The sequence below is a fragment of the Protomyctophum parallelum genome (genome assembly GCF_964188405.1).
Source record: "Protomyctophum parallelum genome assembly, chromosome: 6".
NCBI lineage: Eukaryota > Metazoa > Chordata > Actinopteri > Myctophiformes > Myctophidae > Protomyctophum > Protomyctophum parallelum.
In genome coordinates, this window is record NC_139701.1 from 7,738,245 (window position 1) to 7,760,059 (window position 21,815).

General features: G+C 45.9%; 1 protein-coding gene across 1 annotated transcript in view; it reads left to right on the forward strand.

Moving 5' to 3' along the window:
- The first annotated feature begins 10,726 nt into the window (after positions 1–10,726).
- dab1a (DAB adaptor protein 1a) overlaps positions 10,727–21,815 on the forward strand; it is a 268,746-nt gene continuing 257,657 nt past the window's right edge. The window contains exon 1 of the mRNA XM_083768179.1: positions 10,727–10,768. The gene's annotated coding sequence lies outside the window, so the exon portion shown is untranslated. The remainder of the gene's footprint in view (positions 10,769–21,815) is intronic.

A 21,815-nucleotide genomic window follows, 5' to 3' on the forward strand; every position in this document is an offset into this window, starting at 1 on the left:
CTACAGTATGTAGGCAAAACATCCAGGGCAGTCCGCACATGCATCATAGAACACATGAGTGCCATTAGATGCAAGGACATCACATATCCTGTCGCAAGACATTTCATGGAAGCCGGTCACTCCATAGCAGATCTGTCTTTCATAGTTATTGAACAAGTTAAGAAATCTAGAAGAGGTGGTGATTTAGCCACTAAACTCCTCCAAACTGAATCTAGATGGACTTTTTTTCAGTCTGTCAATCCGGGTGGCTTGAATGAAGATCTCTCCATCCAATGCTATACCTACAGTATAGGGAAAGGTATTTTCAAAAAGTGATTGTATAAGACTGGCAACAAGTGGTGTATGTCGTATTCATGTTTCCCATATAACTGTGTGAATTTGTATATGTATTCTGTAATGTCCACGCCCCACCATCAGGTGATGTCACCAATTGGTAATTCTCAGCACCTGAGCTGTATTGTTTTGGAGCTCTTTAAGAGCAAGTTCTTTGTCTGTGAAAATCATATAGCACTGACGAAGGTCTGAGGACCTTCGTCAGCTTTTAATTTCACTTTGAGCACAGAGCACTTTATGAGCATGATAAAATAAAAGGAATAATTGTTTTATCGGTCTCGGTCTAAGGAGTTTTCCTTCATTTTTTATACAGTTTACCAATATCACAGAGGATACAAAACAAAATAAAGCCCCCCCGATTCGAACTCGAGGCACTGCAATTACTGTATGTCACACAATCATTTATGCTCCTATCGGGACCAATTTGTTCCCTGACAGACTTTACTACAGTAAATAAATTAGAATAGAGCATCTCTATCTATTGCCAAATTCGAGATCCAATTATTTCCGTGCCGTTAATATATCGAAGCGGTTGAAGTATATTAGTCCAAATTATACATCCGCGCCAATTTGGCCTATGTAATGTCTTTGCAAAATAGCCAAAAAGGATAAATTAGTTTCTATCAGGCTTTGGGGCCTGATCTAACTCTGATACGTTTTGAAGGTCAGACTCTGTGCTGCGAATGCAAATAGAGAACCTAATTTAAACTCTGTCATGGACACGGCAGTGCCCCACTGTATTTCCCCCTGTGTGTTCTTCCCTTGCATTGTTCTACCCCTGTTGTGCTCTCTTTCTCCACTCTGTGTGTGTGTGTGTGTGTGTGTGTGTGTGTGTGTGTGTGTGTGTGTGTGTGTGTGTGTGTGTGTGTGTGTGTGTGTGTGTGTGTGTGTGAGCATGTTAGCTTCTCAGAAAGCTTAATGACAGCCAACAGCGTTAGCCTTTTTCCACCGCTGTTGTTTACATGGAAAGGCGCCAGACTTTCCAACGACAGAAACACTCTATTTACTTCAATTTACACCTTGCCTTCTGTGAATGTGTGAACCGCTCAGAGAGTTCATGCTTGTGTGTGTGTGTGTGTGTGTGTGTGTGTGTGTGTGTGTGTGTGTGTGTGTGTGTGTGTGTGTGTGTGTGTGTGTGTGTGTGTGTGTGTGTGTGTGTGTGTGTGTGCGTGTGCGTGCCTTTGTCTGTGTGTAAGCACGCACGTGTTGTGTGAGTGAGTGGGTGGTGCTTTATGGTTAATACTGTAGAAGTCCTCTTGACTGGCTGTGGGAAAAAAAGCCTTCTGCAGCGCTGGCTTAAAAGGCTTAATTGGGAGTACAGGGAGAGATGGAGGTCGTTCATTATGACAGTATTGGTTTAGTATGTGCTATTAATTAGCACAAAGACTAGCTGATAGGTGACCGGCCTGGGATCGTGGGACCAACTAACTCTTTCTCTCGCCCGCTGTTCCGCTCGGCAGCAAGAAAAGGCCACAACCAACTTCTGCTCACAGACTTTGATTGATTAATTATTAACATGTTGGCAAGTGTACAATTAGACAAAGCTATGCTAAAGGATAACACTAACTAATTATCTTGTTTCCATTGTGGTCCTATGTACGCAGTTGATCATCAAGATAATGCAATACTTACAATACAATAATATCGTCTCTGTCGGGTGGAAAACCCATGTGTCCAAAAGTATTACTTTTCAGGTTTTAAACAAAACAAAAACAGCAAAGGTATAAGATCTTCAAACTTGCTTGCGGATTTGCTGCTTTTGTGTGAGGCTGTAGTTTGATCAAGTGGATCATTTATTTACGAAATAACACCAAGGGAATAGCAACGTTTTTATGGCTGGTGTTAGTGCGTCCCACATTTTGGTGGCACAATAGTAGAATGCATTCGTCCCCATATTTTGCCGAATTCTTTAGGGGGAACAAGATCAGAGGAGCCCCTTCTGGTGTTGTGCCCATGGGCGCCACTCACTCTTTCCAAGTAGTTTGACAGATGGGCACTGATCCACTGAATATCTAGAAAGACCATGAAAGGCCCGTTGGTAGTTTCTATACCCTGAGCCATCCCAGCCTGTAGCAAAGCTAGCTGGGTTTATTATAAAAGGTGAGTCCTGGGCTGGCGGTGAGGTCCAGTAGTCTAATCAGTTTGTTGTGATTGTTCTGTACTTTTGTTTTTATTGACATTGAGGCGCTATATAGTGAACCACGAGGTGCATGCAAAGTCAAAATTACCCTCCAGATACAAACGATTTGTTTGAATCACCATTGAGACACGACGGACTGTTTGTCCCTGTGTGTGTGTGTGTGTGTGTGTGTGTGTGTGTGTGTGTGTGTGTGTGTGTGTGTGTGTGTGTGTGTGTGTGTGCGTGTGCGTGCGCGTGCGCGTGCGCGTGTAGATGTAGATGCAGCGCAGTAGGAGAACTGACAGTGATTAATTTGGGCCCTGCGTTTACAGTACGTGCAATGGAGAGCCGGGCATAACAATGGCTGTTTTATTCCTTAATGTGGTGGGTTTGACACACAGTGACACTTCCTCCACCAGGCTTAATACGGCCATCAGACGAGACCACAGGCTGGGAGTTGACTCCCCCTGACTCCCCCAAACACTATACTGCCACCAACTCATACATATATGGATGCATGAGGGAGCAACTCATGAATACAATCATACACACGTACGTGTGTGTGTGTGTGTGTGTGTGTGTGTGTGTGTGTGTGTGTGTGTGTGTGTGTGTGTGTGTGTGTGTGTGTGTGTGTGTGTGTGTGTGTGTGTGTGTGTGTGTAGCCTAGCCTATACTTGTGAGGACCCCACAACAAGTACAATTTGAGAAATAGACATTGCGAGTCATTTCCTGGTCCAGAAAAAAGGGCTATTTTATGGTCAAACATGATTAGATTAGGACGGTGGTCCTTCAGAGGTCAGCTTTAGGGCTTGGGTTTAGAGTTCGTTATGACCCAGGACAGAAAAATTGCTGATGTACAAGCTCACAGTGCACCACAGCGTGACGCGTTGCCAGCTTGTAGATCTGCTATTTTCCCATCTATATTTTGGCTAACTATTTTCAATGCTGTCCTGTTGTCCTCACAAGTATAGTAATACAAACCTGCGTGCGTGTGTGCGTGTTCATGCGCGTGTGTGTGTGTGTGTGTGTGTGTGTGTGTGTGTGTGTGTGTGTGTGTGTGTGTGTGAGAGAGAGATGCATTTCCAGACAGCTCATCATGAATACTATAGCTGACTGTATTTTGTAGAGAGTGTTTAGCCTGATGAACTCCTATATAGCCGTGTCATCTACAGTTTAAGTCATGGTAGCCCAGGAGTGTATGTATGTATGCCCTGGGGCTATATATTGTCTCTGTCAGGTGGAAACCTCATATGTCCAAAACAGTTACTTTTCAGGATTCAACCAACCCAAGCGTGTTATTGTCTATGTATAGCCTATAGACACATCCACAGAGACGGCCCCTGCAAGCAGCCATTGGCAGCCAAGTTATTTCTTGTAGGTGGCGCCAACATACGTAGCTGCAGTGTAAAAAGTCATTCCTAATTCCCTACTGCTACAGTGAATGGGAAAGTGACTGATGTTCGTCTGCTCATCTTACTCTTTTACCTGCTTTTTACTAACACTAAGGGCTCTCTTTCGGTCCATGCTAAACCCCTTATCCCTAAACTGCTTTGACTTTTTTTCCCTATTTAAAAGAAAAGGTTCAACTAGCTGATCTACATCGACACGCTGTGAGCTTGTAGATTTTATTTATTTATTTGTCTATAAGGGTCCCTGTCTTACATTACACTACAACTGACCAAACCAAAGTAAGAGAACAATACAATGAGGTTTCGCTGGGTTTAGCAAATAGATGCAAACAAACTGGCGTGGGTGACAGAGAACCTCAACTGAATCAAACACAGCCCTTTTATAGGGTAGCAGGGGAGCCTGATTGGTGAAGGAGGAGTCAGGGAATCGGAGGCTGACGAACGGGGGCCAAACCACAGTTGATGGGGTGATTGGTGGCTGCACAGCTGAGATGATTGGGGACCTGTAGAGGCCTGTAGAGAGTGACAGAGGGAAGGCAGGAGAGACAGTACACAGAAACCCCGTAGTATGATAAGTGTTTGTGGCCGACAGCTATATGGTATGTGAATAGCAGGTAACCTCACCCACCCTCATCTTTACTGGAAATCACCACTGGCATCCCAGTTGGTCCAGTGTGCTTAGAAAGGACATAGTGCAGGGTTAGCAGTAGCACTGAAACAGTAAGCACTGTGCATAACCAGCAGCCATATATTACCAACCAGTCACATTTCCTTTTTGATTATTTTCTGTCTTTAATGCAATCTTTATCAAAGGTGGTTGATAACGCGCACGCACGCACACATGCTCTCTAATGGAAAGTTAGCTTCTGTTGGGATTTGGAGAAAGATGAAACGCTGCTGGATTAAATAGCAGAACAGGCTATAGAGCGTCGCAGTCCCTCCCCCTTTCAGAACGACGAGTGGCCCAGGAAATGAATCGCAAATCGCAATGCATTTTGACCATAGGATTTTCTTTAAGTATTTATTTAAAGACGGTTACGCCGCGGACAAAGCCAACTCGGATCGTGACAAATCATGACAACGAACACAATGTTTTGGGCCGATCAAATAATTTATAAGAAGAAAAACAAAACAAATAGTGTTGTCTCCTGCCTTTAATTTCTTCTTTCTAATGATTTGATCGGCCCAAAACATTGTGTTCATTGTCATGATTTGTCACGATCCGAGTTGGCTTTGTCCGCGGCGTAACCATCTTTAAATAAATACTTAAAGAAAATCCTATGGTCAAAATGCATTGCATTTCATTTCCTGGGCCACTCGTCGTTCTGAAAGGGGGAGGGACTGCGACGCTCTATTGGGGAACCAGCAGATGGTGTGCATGCGTGAGTGTGCGTGCGTGCATGTGTGTGTGTGTGTGTGTGTGTGTGTGTGTGTGTGGGGTGAGTCTTCATTACGACTGACTGGGTAATTGATGTATGTCCAGGGGGAACTTAGTTTTTGAGTCGGTTGTATCACATCTGTCCGCCTTCTCATCGTTAATAGACTACATTAGTCCTTTTTTGTCTATGGAAATGTACATGAGGTATGTCTGTACTAGAACCCGACCATCCATGATTTGCACAAAATGTTCACGTTTTTTCTATAAAAGCAGATCTACTACACCCTCATAGTACGACACAAAGTGACGCGCTATATGAGCTTGTATGTATAGCCCAAAAAAGTGCTTCAAATGATTGACACTATGAATAACATGTTTTGCTGGGGACCCCCTGGGGACCCCCTGTCCCCCCCAAGGGCCGCTGCTTTTATGCCACTGGAGACGGACAGCTCCTGACGTTGTTAGAATCCCTGCAGGACTTGAGTGGCAGCTGTCGTCAGCATCTTGTCTAATCACCCCATGTCTAACATTCCTCTACCTGGGATCTGTCTGCTTGATTGTAGATTAATTACACTCAATGCCAGCGTGGCCCCATGATGCTGCGTTCACACTGCATGGCAGCAGGCATGCAGCAGCTGCACAGAAGATACCGCCGCTGTCTGGCAGAAACCGCTTATCTCCGTATTCTAACTTTTGTGTGATTTTTCATGAATGAACGCACTACACACACAAAAGCAGCAGATCCGCAAGCTGGAGTTTTGAGATTGTATAGAACTGATACTTTTGCTGACTTTGAATTTGAAAAGGTAAAAGTAAAAGCTTTGGACATATGAGGTTTCCACTTTCCACGCGACAGAGTCGATATCCACACACTCGTTGACCTCAGCATGCGATGAATACTATGAAGGAAAATAGCCTGAAAAAAAGAATATATAATAATGGTTATAACTGAAACCTGTGGATACACGCCCAGACTTGTGTTTTGACGCACACACACACGCACGCACGCACACACGCACACCTTGCTCTGTCGCCGTCTGTGACTGGCTGGTAATATATGGCTGCTGGTGATGCACAGTGCTAATTGAAATGGATGGTGGAGTCCCACATGGTTTGGTGGCCCGCAGCATTAGTCCTCCTCTGTCTGCCTGTCTGGGTTCACACGCCTTCCCTTCATTTTTCACTAGCCTTTCTTCACACTCTTTCCTGCCCCTTATAGTCCAGACGGTGTGTTCCACATGCAGTCTTTCCTGTCCCTTATAGTCCAGACGGTGTGTTCCACATGCAGTCTTTCCTGTCCCTTATAGTCCAGACTGTGTGTTCCACATGCAGTCTTTCCTGTCCCTTATAGTCCAGACGGTGTGTTCCACATGCAGTCTTTCCTGTCCCTTATAGTCCAGACTGTGTGTTCCACATGCACTCTTTCCTGTCCCTTATAGTCCAGACGGTGTGTTCCACATGCAGTCTTTCCTGTCCCTTATAGTCCAGACTGTGTGTTCCACATGCAGTCTTTCCTGTCCCTTATAGTCCAGACTGTGTGTTCCACATGCAGTCTTTCCTGTCCCTTATAGTCCAGACGGTGTGTTCCACATGCAGTCTTTCCTGTCCCTTATAGTCCAGACTGTGTGTTCCACATGCAGTCTTTCCTGTCCCTTATAGTCCAGACGGTGTGTTCCACATGCAGTCTTTCCTGTCCCTTATAGTCCAGACGGTGTGTTCCACATGCAGTCTTTCCTGTCCCTTATAGTCCAGACTGTGTGTTCCACATGCAGTCTTTCCTGTCCCTTATAGTCCAGACTGTGTGTTCCACATGCAGTCTTTCCTGTCCCTTATAGTCCAGACGGTGTGTTCCACATGCAGTCTTTCCTGTCCCTTATAGTCCAGACTGTGTGTTCCACATGCAGTCTTTCCTGTCCCTTATAGTCCAGACTGTGTGTTCCACATGCAGTCTTTCCTGTCCCTTATAGTCCAGACTGTGTGTTCCACATGCAGTCTTTCCTGTCCCTTATAGTCCAGACTGTGTGTTCCACATGCAGTCTTTCCTGTCCCTTATAGTCCAGACGGTGTGTTCCACATGCAGTCTTTCCTGTCCCTTATAGTCCAGACTGTGTGTTCCACATGCAGTCTTTCCTGTCCCTTATAGTCCAGACGGTGTGTTCCACATGCAGTCTTTCCTGTCCCTTATAGTCCAGACGGTGTGTTCCACATGCAGTCTTTCCTGTCCCTTATAGTCCAGACGGTGTGTTCCACATGCAGTCTTTCCTGTCCCTTATAGTCCAGACGGTGTGTTCCACATGCAGTCTTTCCTGTCCCTTATAGTCCAGACTGTGTGTTCCACATGCAGTCTTTCCTGTCCCTTATAGTCCAGACGGTGTGTTCCACATGCAGTCTTTCCTGTCCCTTATAGTCCAGACGGTGTGTTCCACATGCAGTCTTGTGGGAGAGAGACATTGATTTGGCCGTGGACCCCCATCTAAGAAAAATGTGTTGTTACCAGAGACACCCTGAGGAAGAGATTTTTGTTAAAGAAATCAAAATTATTGAATTATATGCAGGGGATGCACATGCGTGATCAAAATTTACTTTGCTCGGCAGATCAACTGAAATGAAGCGCTCTTGTGTACTACTGCCAGTACCAACATTTAGCTAGCTCTGGTGTCACATACTACAAATGTCAATACGACAATATATATTTTTTCCATATTCAATTAACGTTACAGAATAAGTAGCCTACTATTGTTTTGGCCAACGTTAGCCAAAGCTCACTTTATTGTTAAAAGCTGTCTTCAAGCTAATATAAAAAAATGTCTTGCAGCACTTCTTACAGCACTTCTCAATAGAGGGCAGTATCTGAAAATGGCTAGTTGTAAAATAAATGACTGCATGGTAGCGATGGTGAGAATATTGTCATTCATTGCCCTGATGACGCATGCACGCACGCACGCACGCACGCACGCATGCACGCACGCACGCATGCACGCACGCACGCACGCACAAGCCTGAGGATGTCTCAGTGTGACCTTATTAAAGAAAAGCCATCATCAATGGAGGAAAAAGTGAAGCACTTCTGGAGAAAATGGCATCACCGCTAATGGGGACATCACAATAACTTCCTCAATGAGCAGTAGCAGAGGGGGCAGGGGGTGGGGGGGGGAATAAAGAGCCAGAAAATGTGAGAAAAGGAAGACATAAGGTGATTAAAGCAATGGAAGCAGGGAGGACAGTGGGATGGCTCACTGTGTTAATTGGACATAGGACAGTAGTTCTCAAACGTTTTCGTGCCAAGGACCCCCAAAATAATCATATTTGAACTGGGGACCACCGACATAATCATATTTGAACTGGGGACCCCCAACATAATCATATTTAAACTGGGGACCCCCGACATAATCATATTTGAACTGGGGCCCACCGACATAATCATATTTGAACTGGGGACCCCCGACATAATCATATTTGAACTGGGGACCCCCGACATAATCATATTTGAACTGGGGACCCCCGACATAATCATATTTGAACTGGGGACCCCCGACATAATCATATTTGAACTGGGGACCCCCGACATAATCATATTTGAACTGGGGACCCCCGACATAATCATATTTGAACTGGGGACCCCCGACATAATCATATTTGAACTGGGGACCCCCGACATAATCATATTTGAACTGGGGACCTCCCACCCTGACAATTAAGCATAACATTACTTTTGATACTTTTGATTGCATGCGGTACCACGCCGTCCCCGAATATGTTTTCAGGAGCATGCACCGCACGCACACGCATCCATACAAACTACCTTAAAGGTTTACAAAGATGCCGACTGCCGAGCTTGTAGATCTGCTTTTTTGTGTCTTGTATTTATTGTTACTGGCAGAGAAATAGCGTCCCACCAATGCTAAAATGAACGTACGGGTATACTCGAGGGGGGGATTTGGAATGCATCGCAGTGCATCCGGTTTGGCCGATCGTCTGGTTTATATGAACACAATTGGTCGTGTTCAGGGGTTGGGGGATTTGGACTGGGGAGAATATAGGATGGAGGAGACCCCCCCCCCACACACACACACACACACGCACACACGCACTCACACACAAACACCTTTATGGAGGTGTTTTGATTTGTTGTTGAAGTTGATTGTGTGTGTGTGTGTGTTTTTTTTTTATTTTTACTGTCTATATGTGAGCATGCAATCGTGTATGACTGTGCGAGCTGACTGTGCACGATGTGTGTGATTTTGTATGTGTGTGTGTATCTCTACTTGCCCGAGCCTGGGATTAAATGTCAGTCTGTTAGATTGATGTTGCCTGTGATAGAACGACACAACAGGAACGATTCCATCGCAGCTTACAGATGAGAATGGAAACGCACAGCACCGCTCAAAACATATCCAATTTCCACACAGAGACGCTTGTCTCTCTGCACATGTACACACATGCACACGGACGCGCACACGCACACACTGACACAATAAAAGTCTTTGTGTTATCTATTTGAAATTCTGAGTAGCACTCTAAGAGCGAAATGAGCACAATGAAAACAAGATTTGATGTAGACTAACATGCACACACACACACACACACACACACACACACACGCACAGAGAGATTCATTACCCTGCACTATGGAAGGCAGCAGGCACATTTTTATATGGCCTTTCCAGGCTGGACGTGTGTGTGTGTGTGTGTGTGTGTGTGTGTGTGTGCCAGTGAGAGGAGAGGAGGCTGAATGGGGAGGGATCAGCAGAATAGTGCGGGGGGGTTAAATGCTTCCTTCCTCGGCACACACAGGAGGTCACACACCGCTAATGTGCTGAGAGCTGCCTGGCACAGCGCCACTCTGTAAGGGCACACCTCTACTGTTTCACTGGAGTGTCCGTACGTGCGTGCATGTGTGCGTCGCGCACATGCGTATAACGTCTCTTTTGGGCATGAAACCTCTTATCTCCATATGTTTTACTTTCTGCGTTGTTTCGTAAATTAACTCCCTACCACATTATCATCACACAGAAGCATCCAAAGTACCAGATTTACAAGCTCGAAACGTGTCTGCTTTTGATCTTTTTTAAATTTGAATCCTGTTAAGTATAACAGTTTTGGACATCTGAGGTTCCCACTTGACAGAGTCTAGCCGTGTGTGCACGTGAGCTGGCGCTGAAGTGTGCATAATTCACACCGTAGCTCAGGGGAGTGGTCTATGTAGCATTCATGCAGTTTTATGCGCTGGCATTCAGCCATTTCTTTGAAAATGCTTTTTTACTGTGTGTGTAGGTTATTACCTCACAAATGTCTACAAGTGGATCTCAGTGTGTGTGTGTGTGTGTGTGTGTGTGTGTGTGTGTGTGTGTGCGTGCACGAGTTGCAGGGCACGTTGATACTGCTCATAAAAGCCACTCAGATATTGATCATAACGTAAGCGTGAATGTTCCAACATTCCCTCGCACAGCTCCGACATTGTATCTGACTGTAGTACTCTCTCTTTGTCTCCGTCTCTCCCAGGCTATTCCCCAGGATCAGCTGAAGCAGGTCAGTGCCTTCTTCATCTCAATGCACCTTCCATCCTGCACTGACACACAGAGAATATGGAAGCAGGGTCGGACTGATGTTTCATTCATATGTGGTTGTGTGGCCGCTGTCGCAGATCTGCAAGCACACAAAATGACAGACATGTGGTGATGGTGTGAGTTAGGACATAACAACAGCAACACAACCAGCTCTAAACCAGGCCTGAAGGCCACGGCAATGTTATGTTATTGGTCAATTTGGTTTTATTTGTCATATACAGTGTATGTACTTTTGAATCTCACCAGTCACTTGTATGTGAGGTTTACTAATGTTTCAGGCACTTGATAGGCTAGAAGTGACCTGCATTTATAGTGGCCTACTGTACTATAGACCTGTGCCCGTCGGCCACCGGTCTGCTTACTGTAGGAACATTGCAAGTTGGGAACAATGAAACTAGGGAATGCATACTTCCTGACTCATGGCTGTAGCTGACTACAGAGCGTTGACACAGCCACAGTGTAGTGTAGAATTCGGAGGCTTCCGCACTATAGCTGGCAGGCAAACTTGACAGAGCCGTCCTTTGGTACTGAATGATGCTGAAATGTTTTATGTTGCCTGCTGGAACTACTGTGGTACAGTTAGTAGCAAGTCAGTGTCGGGGAGGCATTATCTGAACCCTGCTCCAGCCTTGATGTGTACACTAGAAAGACAGTTTGTGGGGAAAGGCGAGCCCAAGCCTTTTTTATACACTAGGAAGTCATGCAGTCTGTGGGGAAAAGGCGGCACATCAGGGAGATGAATCCGGGTTGTTTCCCTCCTTGGCTACTCGTCTGTCAGTCATCAGATACACTAGTATACCTCTCTGCATCACGTCTGTCTCTTTTTGTCGTGCGTGCGCACGACAAAAACGCACGCACGCACGCGCGCGCGCACACACACACACACAGACACACACACACACACACACACACACACACACACACACACACACACACACACACACACACACTCTCTCTCTCTCTCCCTCTACCTCTACATCTCTCTCTCTCTCTCTCTCTGTCTCCCTCTCTCTCTCTAAACCAGTGGTTCCCAAACTTTTTATAGCTGGAGTTACATTTGGTGTCTCTCAGGACTTACAGTATATAGTGAAAATAGGTTGTGGATCGGCTATTTTCACAATGTTCTTTTATTTATATATTTATTTTTACCTTTTGAAAAAATCTAAATATTTTTGAAGTAAACTTAATTTTAGGAAACATAAAAAAGGACATTTACTCACAAGGGCCCACAACCTACAATTGGATGCCGACCCATTGTTTGGGAAAAACTGCTCTAAACTCGTGCCGATCGATCTCCGTTTGATGTCCTGGTTCTCCCTGTCTTCTTTCTTTGTCCACATTTCTGTCCAATTAAACAAATGATGATTGCTTCATACTCCACAACGGGAAAATGCTTATCAGACCCACAGATGGCCTGAAATCAGGGCAGTCTTGTGGCTCCATATGAATACTAAAATACGCAGTGTTACGGACCACGGTCCTTGTGATTATTTGATATTTGCTATATGGTTCCCAATCTACGACTTCCGGGAAATGTAGAGTTCCCTGACGAAAAGCCAATACACGAAGGTGTGTGTGTGTGTGTGTGTGTGTGTGTGTGTGTGTGTGTGTGTGTGTGTGTGTGTGTGTGTGTGTGTGTGTGTGTGTGTGTGTGTGTGTGTGTGTGTGTGTGTGTGTGTGTGTGTGTGTGTGTGTGTGTGTGTGTGTGTGTGTGTGTGTGCGTGCGCGCGTGTGTGATTGATTTGGCTCTTTTGGCAGTAGCGTTGTATGTCACGCTGCTGTCAGTCAAACAGGTCTCTTATCCGGAGCGACTCATGGGCGCAAAATCAAAATGCACGAAATGGCACGAAGCCTCGTCAACAAACTGTCTCTAAACGACATGCTATCTAAAGGAGATTCTTAACATTTGTGAAAGAGCAAATCAAACAAATCTAGTAAATAACATACTGTAGATTGGCTGTGTACTTGGTAGATTGGCAGACTGTGGCGGAAAAGGGGAGCGATTCTTCAATTCTTCCTATACAATTGGAGAGTTGATTCAACAGTTTGAGAGTCAGGAATGGAGAATATTCTAGGATACTTGGAATGTGGACTGCATGGGTGTTTTAGGGAAGGGACCCTCCTGTGTTAGCTGATCTACAGTAAGTGAGTGGCATTTAGGGTGCCTTGCCTTGCCTTGTAGACCATCACCAGTGTTTAGTGTTGGATGCTCTCTCTACTGTAGGTCATTCTCAGACGAGCCCTCCATCGTTGCTTCCAGTCACCCCGGTTCTCCATACATCTGGCCAGTTCGTTCGTACTTTGCGCTCCTGCAACGTTCTTCCACGTATGTTAGCGTGGGACGTCCTCGTGATCGATGCCCGTGTGTTGGTTCCCAGAGCACCAGTTTGCTGGCTGGCAGTTCTTGATGCCTTTGGCAGTGTCCTGCTACTGCTATAGTCTCATGCTGCTGTGAGGATGCTAGGTGTTACTTTTTCACTGCAAAAAATACTTCAGTCTCTTGAAGTGTGTCCCTTATCAATGCTACATCATACAGTACAAATTACACACAACAGCCAAATAATACATCCATGACATACCTCAAGAAACCTATACAACGTATACAACAAATACCGGTATATGGGCATATTCCATAGTACACATCTGTTGTGTACTAGCCTTGGCATATGCCCATATATTTATTTTTGTACAAGTGTTGGACTGTACATTTAAGATGATCCTTTTGAAACTTGGAAATGCATGTTTTCATAGTATACAGTATGCGCAATAACAATCTAATTTGATTGTTTTTGCACAGGCAACAGTGAGTTACTTAAGTTATACTTTGCTTCCGGAAAAGTTTCCAGTCCTGCGTTATTTATTTGTTTGCTTAGTTTGTGTGTGTGTGTGTGTGTGTGTGTGTGTGTGTGTGTGTGTGTGTGTGTGTGTGTGTGTGTGTAGTCGCTAAGTGTGTGGGTAGTTGCTGTGTGTGTGTGTGTGTAGTCGCTAAGTGTGTGGGTAGTTGCTGTGTGTGTGTGTAGTCGCTAAGTGTGTGTGTGTGTGTGTGTGGGTAGTTGCTGTGTGTGTGTGTGTGTGTGTGTGTGTGTGTGTGTGTGTGTGTGTGTGTGTGTGTGTGTGCGTGCGTGCGTGTACAGTATAATAAACAGATGGCTGACGGTGCCTCCACATCCAGCACTGTGTGTTCCAGGCTGGGGGACGTTCAGCTCACCTCACACTGAGCAACAAGCATCCTGCTGCTCATCCACTCCCTCTAGTCTACTCTACTGCTGCTCATCCACTCCCTCTAGTCTACTCTACTGCTGCTCATCCACTCCCTCTAGTCTACTCTACTGCTGCTCATCCACTCCCTCTAGTCTACTCTACTGCTGCTCATCCACCTTCCTCTAGTCTACTCTACTGCTGCTCATCCACTCCCTCTAGTCTACTATACTGCTGCTCATCCACTCCCTCTAGTCTACTCTACTGCTGCTCATCCACTCCCTCTAGTCTACTCTACTGCTGCTCATCCACTCCCTCTAGTCTACTCTACTGCTGCTCATCCACTCCCTCTAGTCTACTCTACTGCTGCTCATCCACTCCCTCTAGTCTGCTCTACTGCTGCTCATCCACTCCCTCTAGTCTACTCTACTGCTGCTCATCCACTCCCTCTAGTCTACTCTACTGCTGCTCATCCACTCCCTCTAGTCTACTCTACTGCTGCTCATCCACTCCCTCTAGTCTACTCTACTGCTGCTCATCCACTCCCTCTAGTCTACTCTACTGCTGCTCATCCACTCCCTCTAGTCTACTCTACTGCTGCTCCTCCACTCCCTCTAGTCTACTCTACTGCTGCTCATCCACTCCCTCTAGTCTACTCTACTGCTGCTCATCCACTCCCTCTAGTCTACTCTACTGCTGCTCATCCACTCCCTCTAGTCTACTCTACTGCTGCTCATCCACTCCCTCTAGTCTACTCTACTGCTGCTCCTCCACTCCCTCTAGTCTACTCTACTGCTGCTCATCCACTCCCTCTAGTCTACTCTACTGCTGCTCATCCACTCCCTCTAGTCTACTCTACTGCTGCTCATCCACTCCCTCTAGTCTACTCTACTGCTGCTCATCCACTCCCTCTAGTCTACTCTACTGCTGCTCATCCACTCCCTCTAGTCTACTCTACTGCTGCTCATCCACTCCCTCTAGTCTACTCTACTGCTGCTCATCCACTCCCTCTAGTCTACTCTACTGCTGCTCATCCACTCCCTCTAGTCTACTCTACTGCTGCTCATCCACTCCCTCTAGTCTACTCTACTGCTGCTCATCCACTCCCTCTAGTCTACTCTACTGCTGCTCATCCACTCCCTCTAGTCTACTCTACTGCTGCTCCTCCACTCCCTCTAGTCTACTCTACTGCTGCTCATCCACTCCCTCTAGTCTACTCTACTGCTGCTCATCCACTCCCTCTAGTCTGCTCTACTGCTGCTCATCCACTCCCTCTAGTCTACTCTACTGCTGCTCATCCACTCCCTCTAGTCTACTCTACTGCTGCTCATCCACTCCCTCTAGTCTACTCTACTGCTGCTCATCCACTCCCTCTAGTCTACTCTACTGCTGCTCCTCCACTCCCTCTAGTCTACTCTACTGCTGCTCATCCACTCCCTCTAGTCTACTCTACTGCTGCTCATCCACTCCCTCTAGTCTACTCTACTGCTGCTCATCCACTCCCTCTAGTCTACTCTACTGCTGCTCATCCACTCCCTCTAGTCTACTCTACTGCTGCTCATCCACTCCCTCTAGTCTACTCTACTGCTGCTCATCCACTCCCTCTAGTCTACTCTACTGCTGCTCATCCACTCCCTCTAGTCTACTCTACTGCTGCTCCTCCACTCCCTCTAGTCTACTCTACTGCTGCTCATCCACTCCCTCTAGTCTACTCTACTGCTGCTCATCCACTCCCTCTAGTCTACTCTACTGCTGCTCATCCACTCCCTCTAGTCTACTCTACTGCTGCTCATCCACTCCCTCTAGTCTACTCTACTGCTGCTCATCCACTCCCTCTAGTCTACTCTACTGCTGCAGGGAAACCTCATATGTCAGCTCATATATAAACCTCATATGTCACTGCTCCTTTTTTATCATTATTTCAAAATATATATATTTAAAGAAATAGTCATATGGTACGCACATACCGAGGAATGCAAACTATTATGTGTGTGTGTGTGTGTGTGTGTGTGTGTGTGTGTGTGTGTGTGTGTGTGTGTGTGTGTGTGTGTGTGTTTGCGTGTGTGTGTTTAACATGCTTGTGTATGTATCTGTGATGATGAATATGTTTGTGTGGCACACGCGTATCAACACGTGCCGATATGCAGATGTGCATCTGTGTTTTTGTAATCAACGTGTGTGTGTGTGTGTGTGTGTGTGTGTGTGTGTGTGTGTGTGTGTGTGTGCTCCACTGTAAATGGCACACTCAGATGTAGATTATAAAGCACACTAATTAACAGGCTCATTAAGACTCAAGCCGCTCTCCTGCTGAGGCCGAGGAAAGCAGACAAGACAGCTTGCCACAGAACCACGCTCACGCACACATGCACATGTGCACACAGAAATGTGAGACCTAAACAGATGATTGCTGTTTTGGGCATAAAGGGAGAGAGGACCACAGGCCGTTTCCACGTATCTCAAACAGAAGTTTAGGGAGAGACTACACCTCCAACCACAGCTGTTATTGTGTTGTGTTTTTCTTTGAAGGTCAGACCAGCATGGAACTGTGCACACGGTAATGCACTACACCCACTCCAAAATAGAAATACCCATAATTAACCTATTTCAAATCAATTTCCTTCATCTCCGTGCGAAATGTCAGCGCTAATGGCTGAGAAAAGGAGCGTGAAAAAGAAGAGCTACGTCACCGACTGAAATAGAAATAATGGAGGGAAGTTGGGAGGGAAAAAACGAAACGAATACTGCCAGAAGGTCACGGCAGTCGACTCTGTGAATTCAGAGTTGCGCGCTTTAGAAATAAATAAAGAAGTTGGTTTGAAGAAGAGTTGTGTTAAAAAGCACAGAATCATGACATATAAGTCCATAACTCTCTCTCTCTGCACTCCATCAGGCGCATGGCTGGTATCCTTGGAAGAACAGCCTTGGCAAAGGACGGAATGAATATTGAAACCGATATTCACACTGGTGGGGGAAGCGCCTCAGTAGTTATCACAGCTATCGGGCCGAAACCTCCATAATTTCATCAATTTATGTACATACATCCATGCCAAGAGTGCCGCACAAAAGTAACAAAATAGCTGATGTACAAGACAAGCTTGTACATGGGCCATTTCCACTGTTTTAAGTGTGTTCAAATAATAATAATGATAATTAAGGAACCGTTTTTGACAAATCAATCACTCTGAACAGCTATACTCATGGTTAATATTATACACTATGAACTATCATCACCACTATGAAATCATTTGAATTTTAATTGCAAAGTGTTAAGAAATTCATCAGCCCCCCACATATGGTGGTAAAATTACAACCATATGTCATCCATTTTACCTCAGAAACCTAGTCATATTCTAACATGGCTCTAGCTGAGCCAGCTAAACTGGGAAAGACAGCTTTCAGCATTCATGGAACCTCTTGCCTTAAACTTAAGACCTTAAACTGAATACCCTAACATCTATTGGCCATTTTAGGGATTTACTTAATAACTGATTTACTTCATAACTGATTGCTGTCAACATAATTTTTCTTTGTTGTTCTATTCTATATTGTATGTTATTACTTGCGCAAGCAGAGCGCGCAAGTATACTGCGATCGGCTGGGTATGTACGTATGTAGTATGTTGGTGTCCTCCAACAGCCAATAAGGGACCACCATTCTTGGTGACATAACTAAGGTACGTTTCAAGGTTGTTATACTATAAGGTCAATAACGGGTCTGAATTAATTTGAATAGCAGAGACTACAGGACTCATAGTCGTACCCAGACAACAGAGGGCTCTAGGACTCAGAGCAGCAGTCGTACCCAGACAACAGGGGGCTCTAGGGCTCAGAGCAGCAGTCGTACCCAGACAACAGAGAGCTCTAGGACTCAGAGCAGCAGTCGTACCCAGACAACAGAGAGCTCTAGGACTCAGAGCAGCAGTCGTACCCAGACAACAGAGGGCTCTAGGACTCAGTGCAGCAGTCGTACCCAGACAACAGAGGGCTCTAGGGCTCAGAGCAGCAGTCGTACCCAGACAACAGAGGGCTCTAGGACTCAGAGCAGCAGTCGTACCCAGACAACAGAGGGCTCTAGGGCTCAGAGCAGCAGTCGTACCCAGACAACAGAGGGCTCTAGGACTCAGAGCAGCAGTCGTTCCCAGACAACATAGAGCTCTAGGACTCAGAGCAGCAGTCGTACCCAGACAGCAGCAGAGAGCTTTAGGACTCAGAGCAGCAGTCGTACCCAGACAACAGAGGGCTCTAGGACTCAGAGCAGCAGTCGTACCCAGACAACAGAGAGCTCTAGGACTCAGAGCAGCAGTCGTACCCAGACAACAGAGGGCTCTAGGACTCAGAGCAGCAGTCGTACCCAGACAACAGAGGGCTCTAGGACTCAGAGCAGCAGTCGTACCCAGACAACAGAGGGCTCTAGGGCTCAGAGCAGCAGTCGTACCCAGACAACAGAGGGCTCTAGGACTCAGAGCAGCAGTCGTACCCAGACAGACAGCAGAGAGCTCTAGGAATCAGAGCAGCAGTCGTACCCAGACAGACAGCAGAGGGCTCTAGGACTCAGAGCAGCACCTCATGGCACGCTCTGCTTGCGCTAATGTAGGCCATACATGGCCTACTTTTGTGCAAGGCGCAAATGATGCCAAGTTGGCATAATTTCTAGTTTATATGTGTGTAATCTCGCCATCATTGACCCCCAGATTGGGGACCACTGTTCTCGGTGACACCTGACAGGTTATATGTCTGCAGTCCCAACAAATGGAATGGAAGCCCACCGGCTTCCTGTTCCTCTGTCTCCATGTGCCCCCCCCCCCCCCCTCACCGCCGCTCCCTCGTTCCATCACATGCTCTCTGTTTTAGTGATTTGCATTATGCAGATGAGGCCCATATGAATCCATAATTAGGGATGTATTACTACAGTACCCCACAGCAACTGTGAGAAGATGGAGAGGCGGGCGGTGGGCGGCGACCACCCACAGGCCAATAAAACAACAACAAAATAAAAACATTGAGGGACTGCTGGAGCATTAGTCTCTGGAGCCAGACTGTTGACTCACACAGCTTTCAGATGCTTCCGTCGTACAGTCTGAAAAGCATCCGGCAGTAAAGCTTTGTCCAAATGTAAATAACATTTGTGAAGATGTGAACATGTGAACATGACGAAAAGATGACACAGCTTCCTTTCTCAGCTTTCAGGGGGTGTAGTTCCATGGAAACCTCTCATGTCCAAGATTGTCACTGTTCAGGCTTAAAAAAACAAAAACAAACGGCAAAGGTATTGCTTGCAGATCTGCTACTTTTAGTTGATTTTGTGTGACACTGCAGTAGTGTAGGATGATCAATATTAGGGCATTCATTTACAGAAAAGGATAGAATATGGAGATAAGCGGTTTCTGCCCCGACTGCAACAATAACATTCAGATATTGTGGAGTATAGTCCTATAGCGGTACCAGGCTTTCATTTTCGTTGGCGCAAAGAATTAAAGCCTAGAGGAACGCATTGGCCGCTCTGGTCTAAAAGTGGGAGTCAACCCTTCCGGGTGGGCGTCGCTCCAAATGAGCTACACTAGAGGGAGAGAGGAGGGGCCGGGGGTGACTGACAGATCGGTGAGATCCAATCAGGGCGTGCGCAAATCTCTGCCGCGACCCGCCCCCTCTAGACCAGAAACACCAGAAACACATTAGCTCAGGCTAGTGCAGACTATAGGACTAGGGAGAGACGTGTGCTCTGTGGGGGAACATGACTTTACATGCATCTCTCCTACATTCACACTAAATGGCCGTCCCTCCTGACCTATATATCTGGTTGGGCATTTAAAACCTCCCATTCCCCCATCAACCATCCATCGCCAGGGTCCATATTTCTAGACCAGTCCCATGTCACTGTCTGTCTGTGAACACAATCATGAATAATGAACGCAAACTGCCATTTCCTCGCCTCAACAGTGTGGCTGTTTTAGGTGTAGTAGCAGCGTGTTGCTGTCGGGCAGAAAGCTCCTATCTCTAAATGCCATTGACAATGACAGGAGAATTTACGTCATAATTGTGGACGAGCAAATCGGCTATTCTACTGTTTTAACTGTTTTAATTCAGCTCGGGGCTTATCACATAAATTCAGTTGTCATCTTACATGTTCATGGGGAAAAGATGAGTTTTTTTTAAACATTGTTTCATGATTAAAAGATAACATAAGTTGACAAATTAATTCATGAAGAAGTATTATTCTTTTTTTTATTGGATGATGTACGACGAGAAGAGCGCCCCTCACTTCACACGGGTGTGATTTCTTTCATGAATTAACATCACACTGTATCATAACAGCATTAAAGCATCAAAAGTAGGAGGGAGAAAGGGGATGGGAGGGAGAAGGGGGGGGCGTTATTAGTTATTAGTTTAGTTAAGTTAAGTTGATTTGTATTGTTTTGAAATAAATGATTATTTGTTTTGTTTTGTCTAAAAATAAATGCAATTTCAATGAGATAAAAGTAGTGAATCCACAAGCTCGAGGTGTGGAGCGAGTCTGCACGTTTTGAGCTTGTCGATTTTCGAATTTGAATCCTGAGAAGTAACTGGTTTTGGACATATGAGGTTTCCACCCGATGGAGACGAGCAGCACTGGACATACTGTGACTGCGTCACTTCAAAGTAAACTAAAGGGAGCTGCTACTTCAGAGATATTATGAGGTTTCCACCCGATGGAGACGAGCAGCACTGGACATACTGTGACTGCGTCACTTCAAAGTAAACTAAAGGGAGCTGCTACTTCAAAGATATTGTCTCATCCATGGATTCCATTAGAATGGTGGAAATGGAAAGTTGTGAGTTACAGAAATCCTTTTTTCCGGCGACTATAAGTAAATTCTCTCACACACTCACTGGGAATATAGAGTCCATATCTTTGGTAGAGGCCATGCATCACATTCCAGGAGGACAGCACTGCCTGGCCCTCTTTGCGGGTGAGACAGCAGGGGAGTGTGGGCGAGAACCTGAAAATGGACAGAGCAAGAGACACAGAAAGAAAGAATGGGCTAGAAGATAATCTCTCTCTCTCTCTCTCTCTCGCTCTCTCTGTGTATGTTTATGAGGTTATGCGTGAAGGGCAAGTGTCCAAGGCGTCTAGCTGGGCATCAAGCAGTATGAGGGCCATTTGCACACGTACGCAGCGCATGCACACGCACACACACACACGTAGATAAACATAAAATCTCAATCTCTTTTTAATACACTCGCATACATGGAGACTTTGAAAGAGTGCATACACACACACACACACACACGCGCACACACACACACACACACACACACACACACACACACACACACATGCACAGAGAGAGAGAGCACATTCCCCTCCAAACAACCTCAACCAGTGAGATAGGGGCTAAATTATGGGATGTGTGAGTTGCCTGGAGAGAGCAGCACCATGGAGACGGAATGCAGCAGGCAGCAAATGGCCCTCACAGTGTGTGTGTGTGTGTGTGTGTGTGTGTGTGTGTGTGTGTGTGTGTGTGTGTGTGTGTGTGTGTGTGTGTGTGTGTGTGTGTGTGTGTGTGTGTGTGTGTGTGTGTGTGTGTGTGTGTGTGTGTGTGTGTGTGTGTGTGTGTGTGTGTGTGGGTAGTCCTGTTTGCCGTTCACTGAGCGCCTTAAAAACAGAGGCTATACTGTATTGTGCCAGTTCTATTTGCCATTCTCTGCTTTAGTTCAATTCTGCAGTAGAGACATACAGTATTCACGTTGTGCACAGTGCAGAGGCATAGCTATACAGTAACTATTTCTGAGACCAACCTTATCTCCACCTTGTCTGAAGATGCATTCATCTAG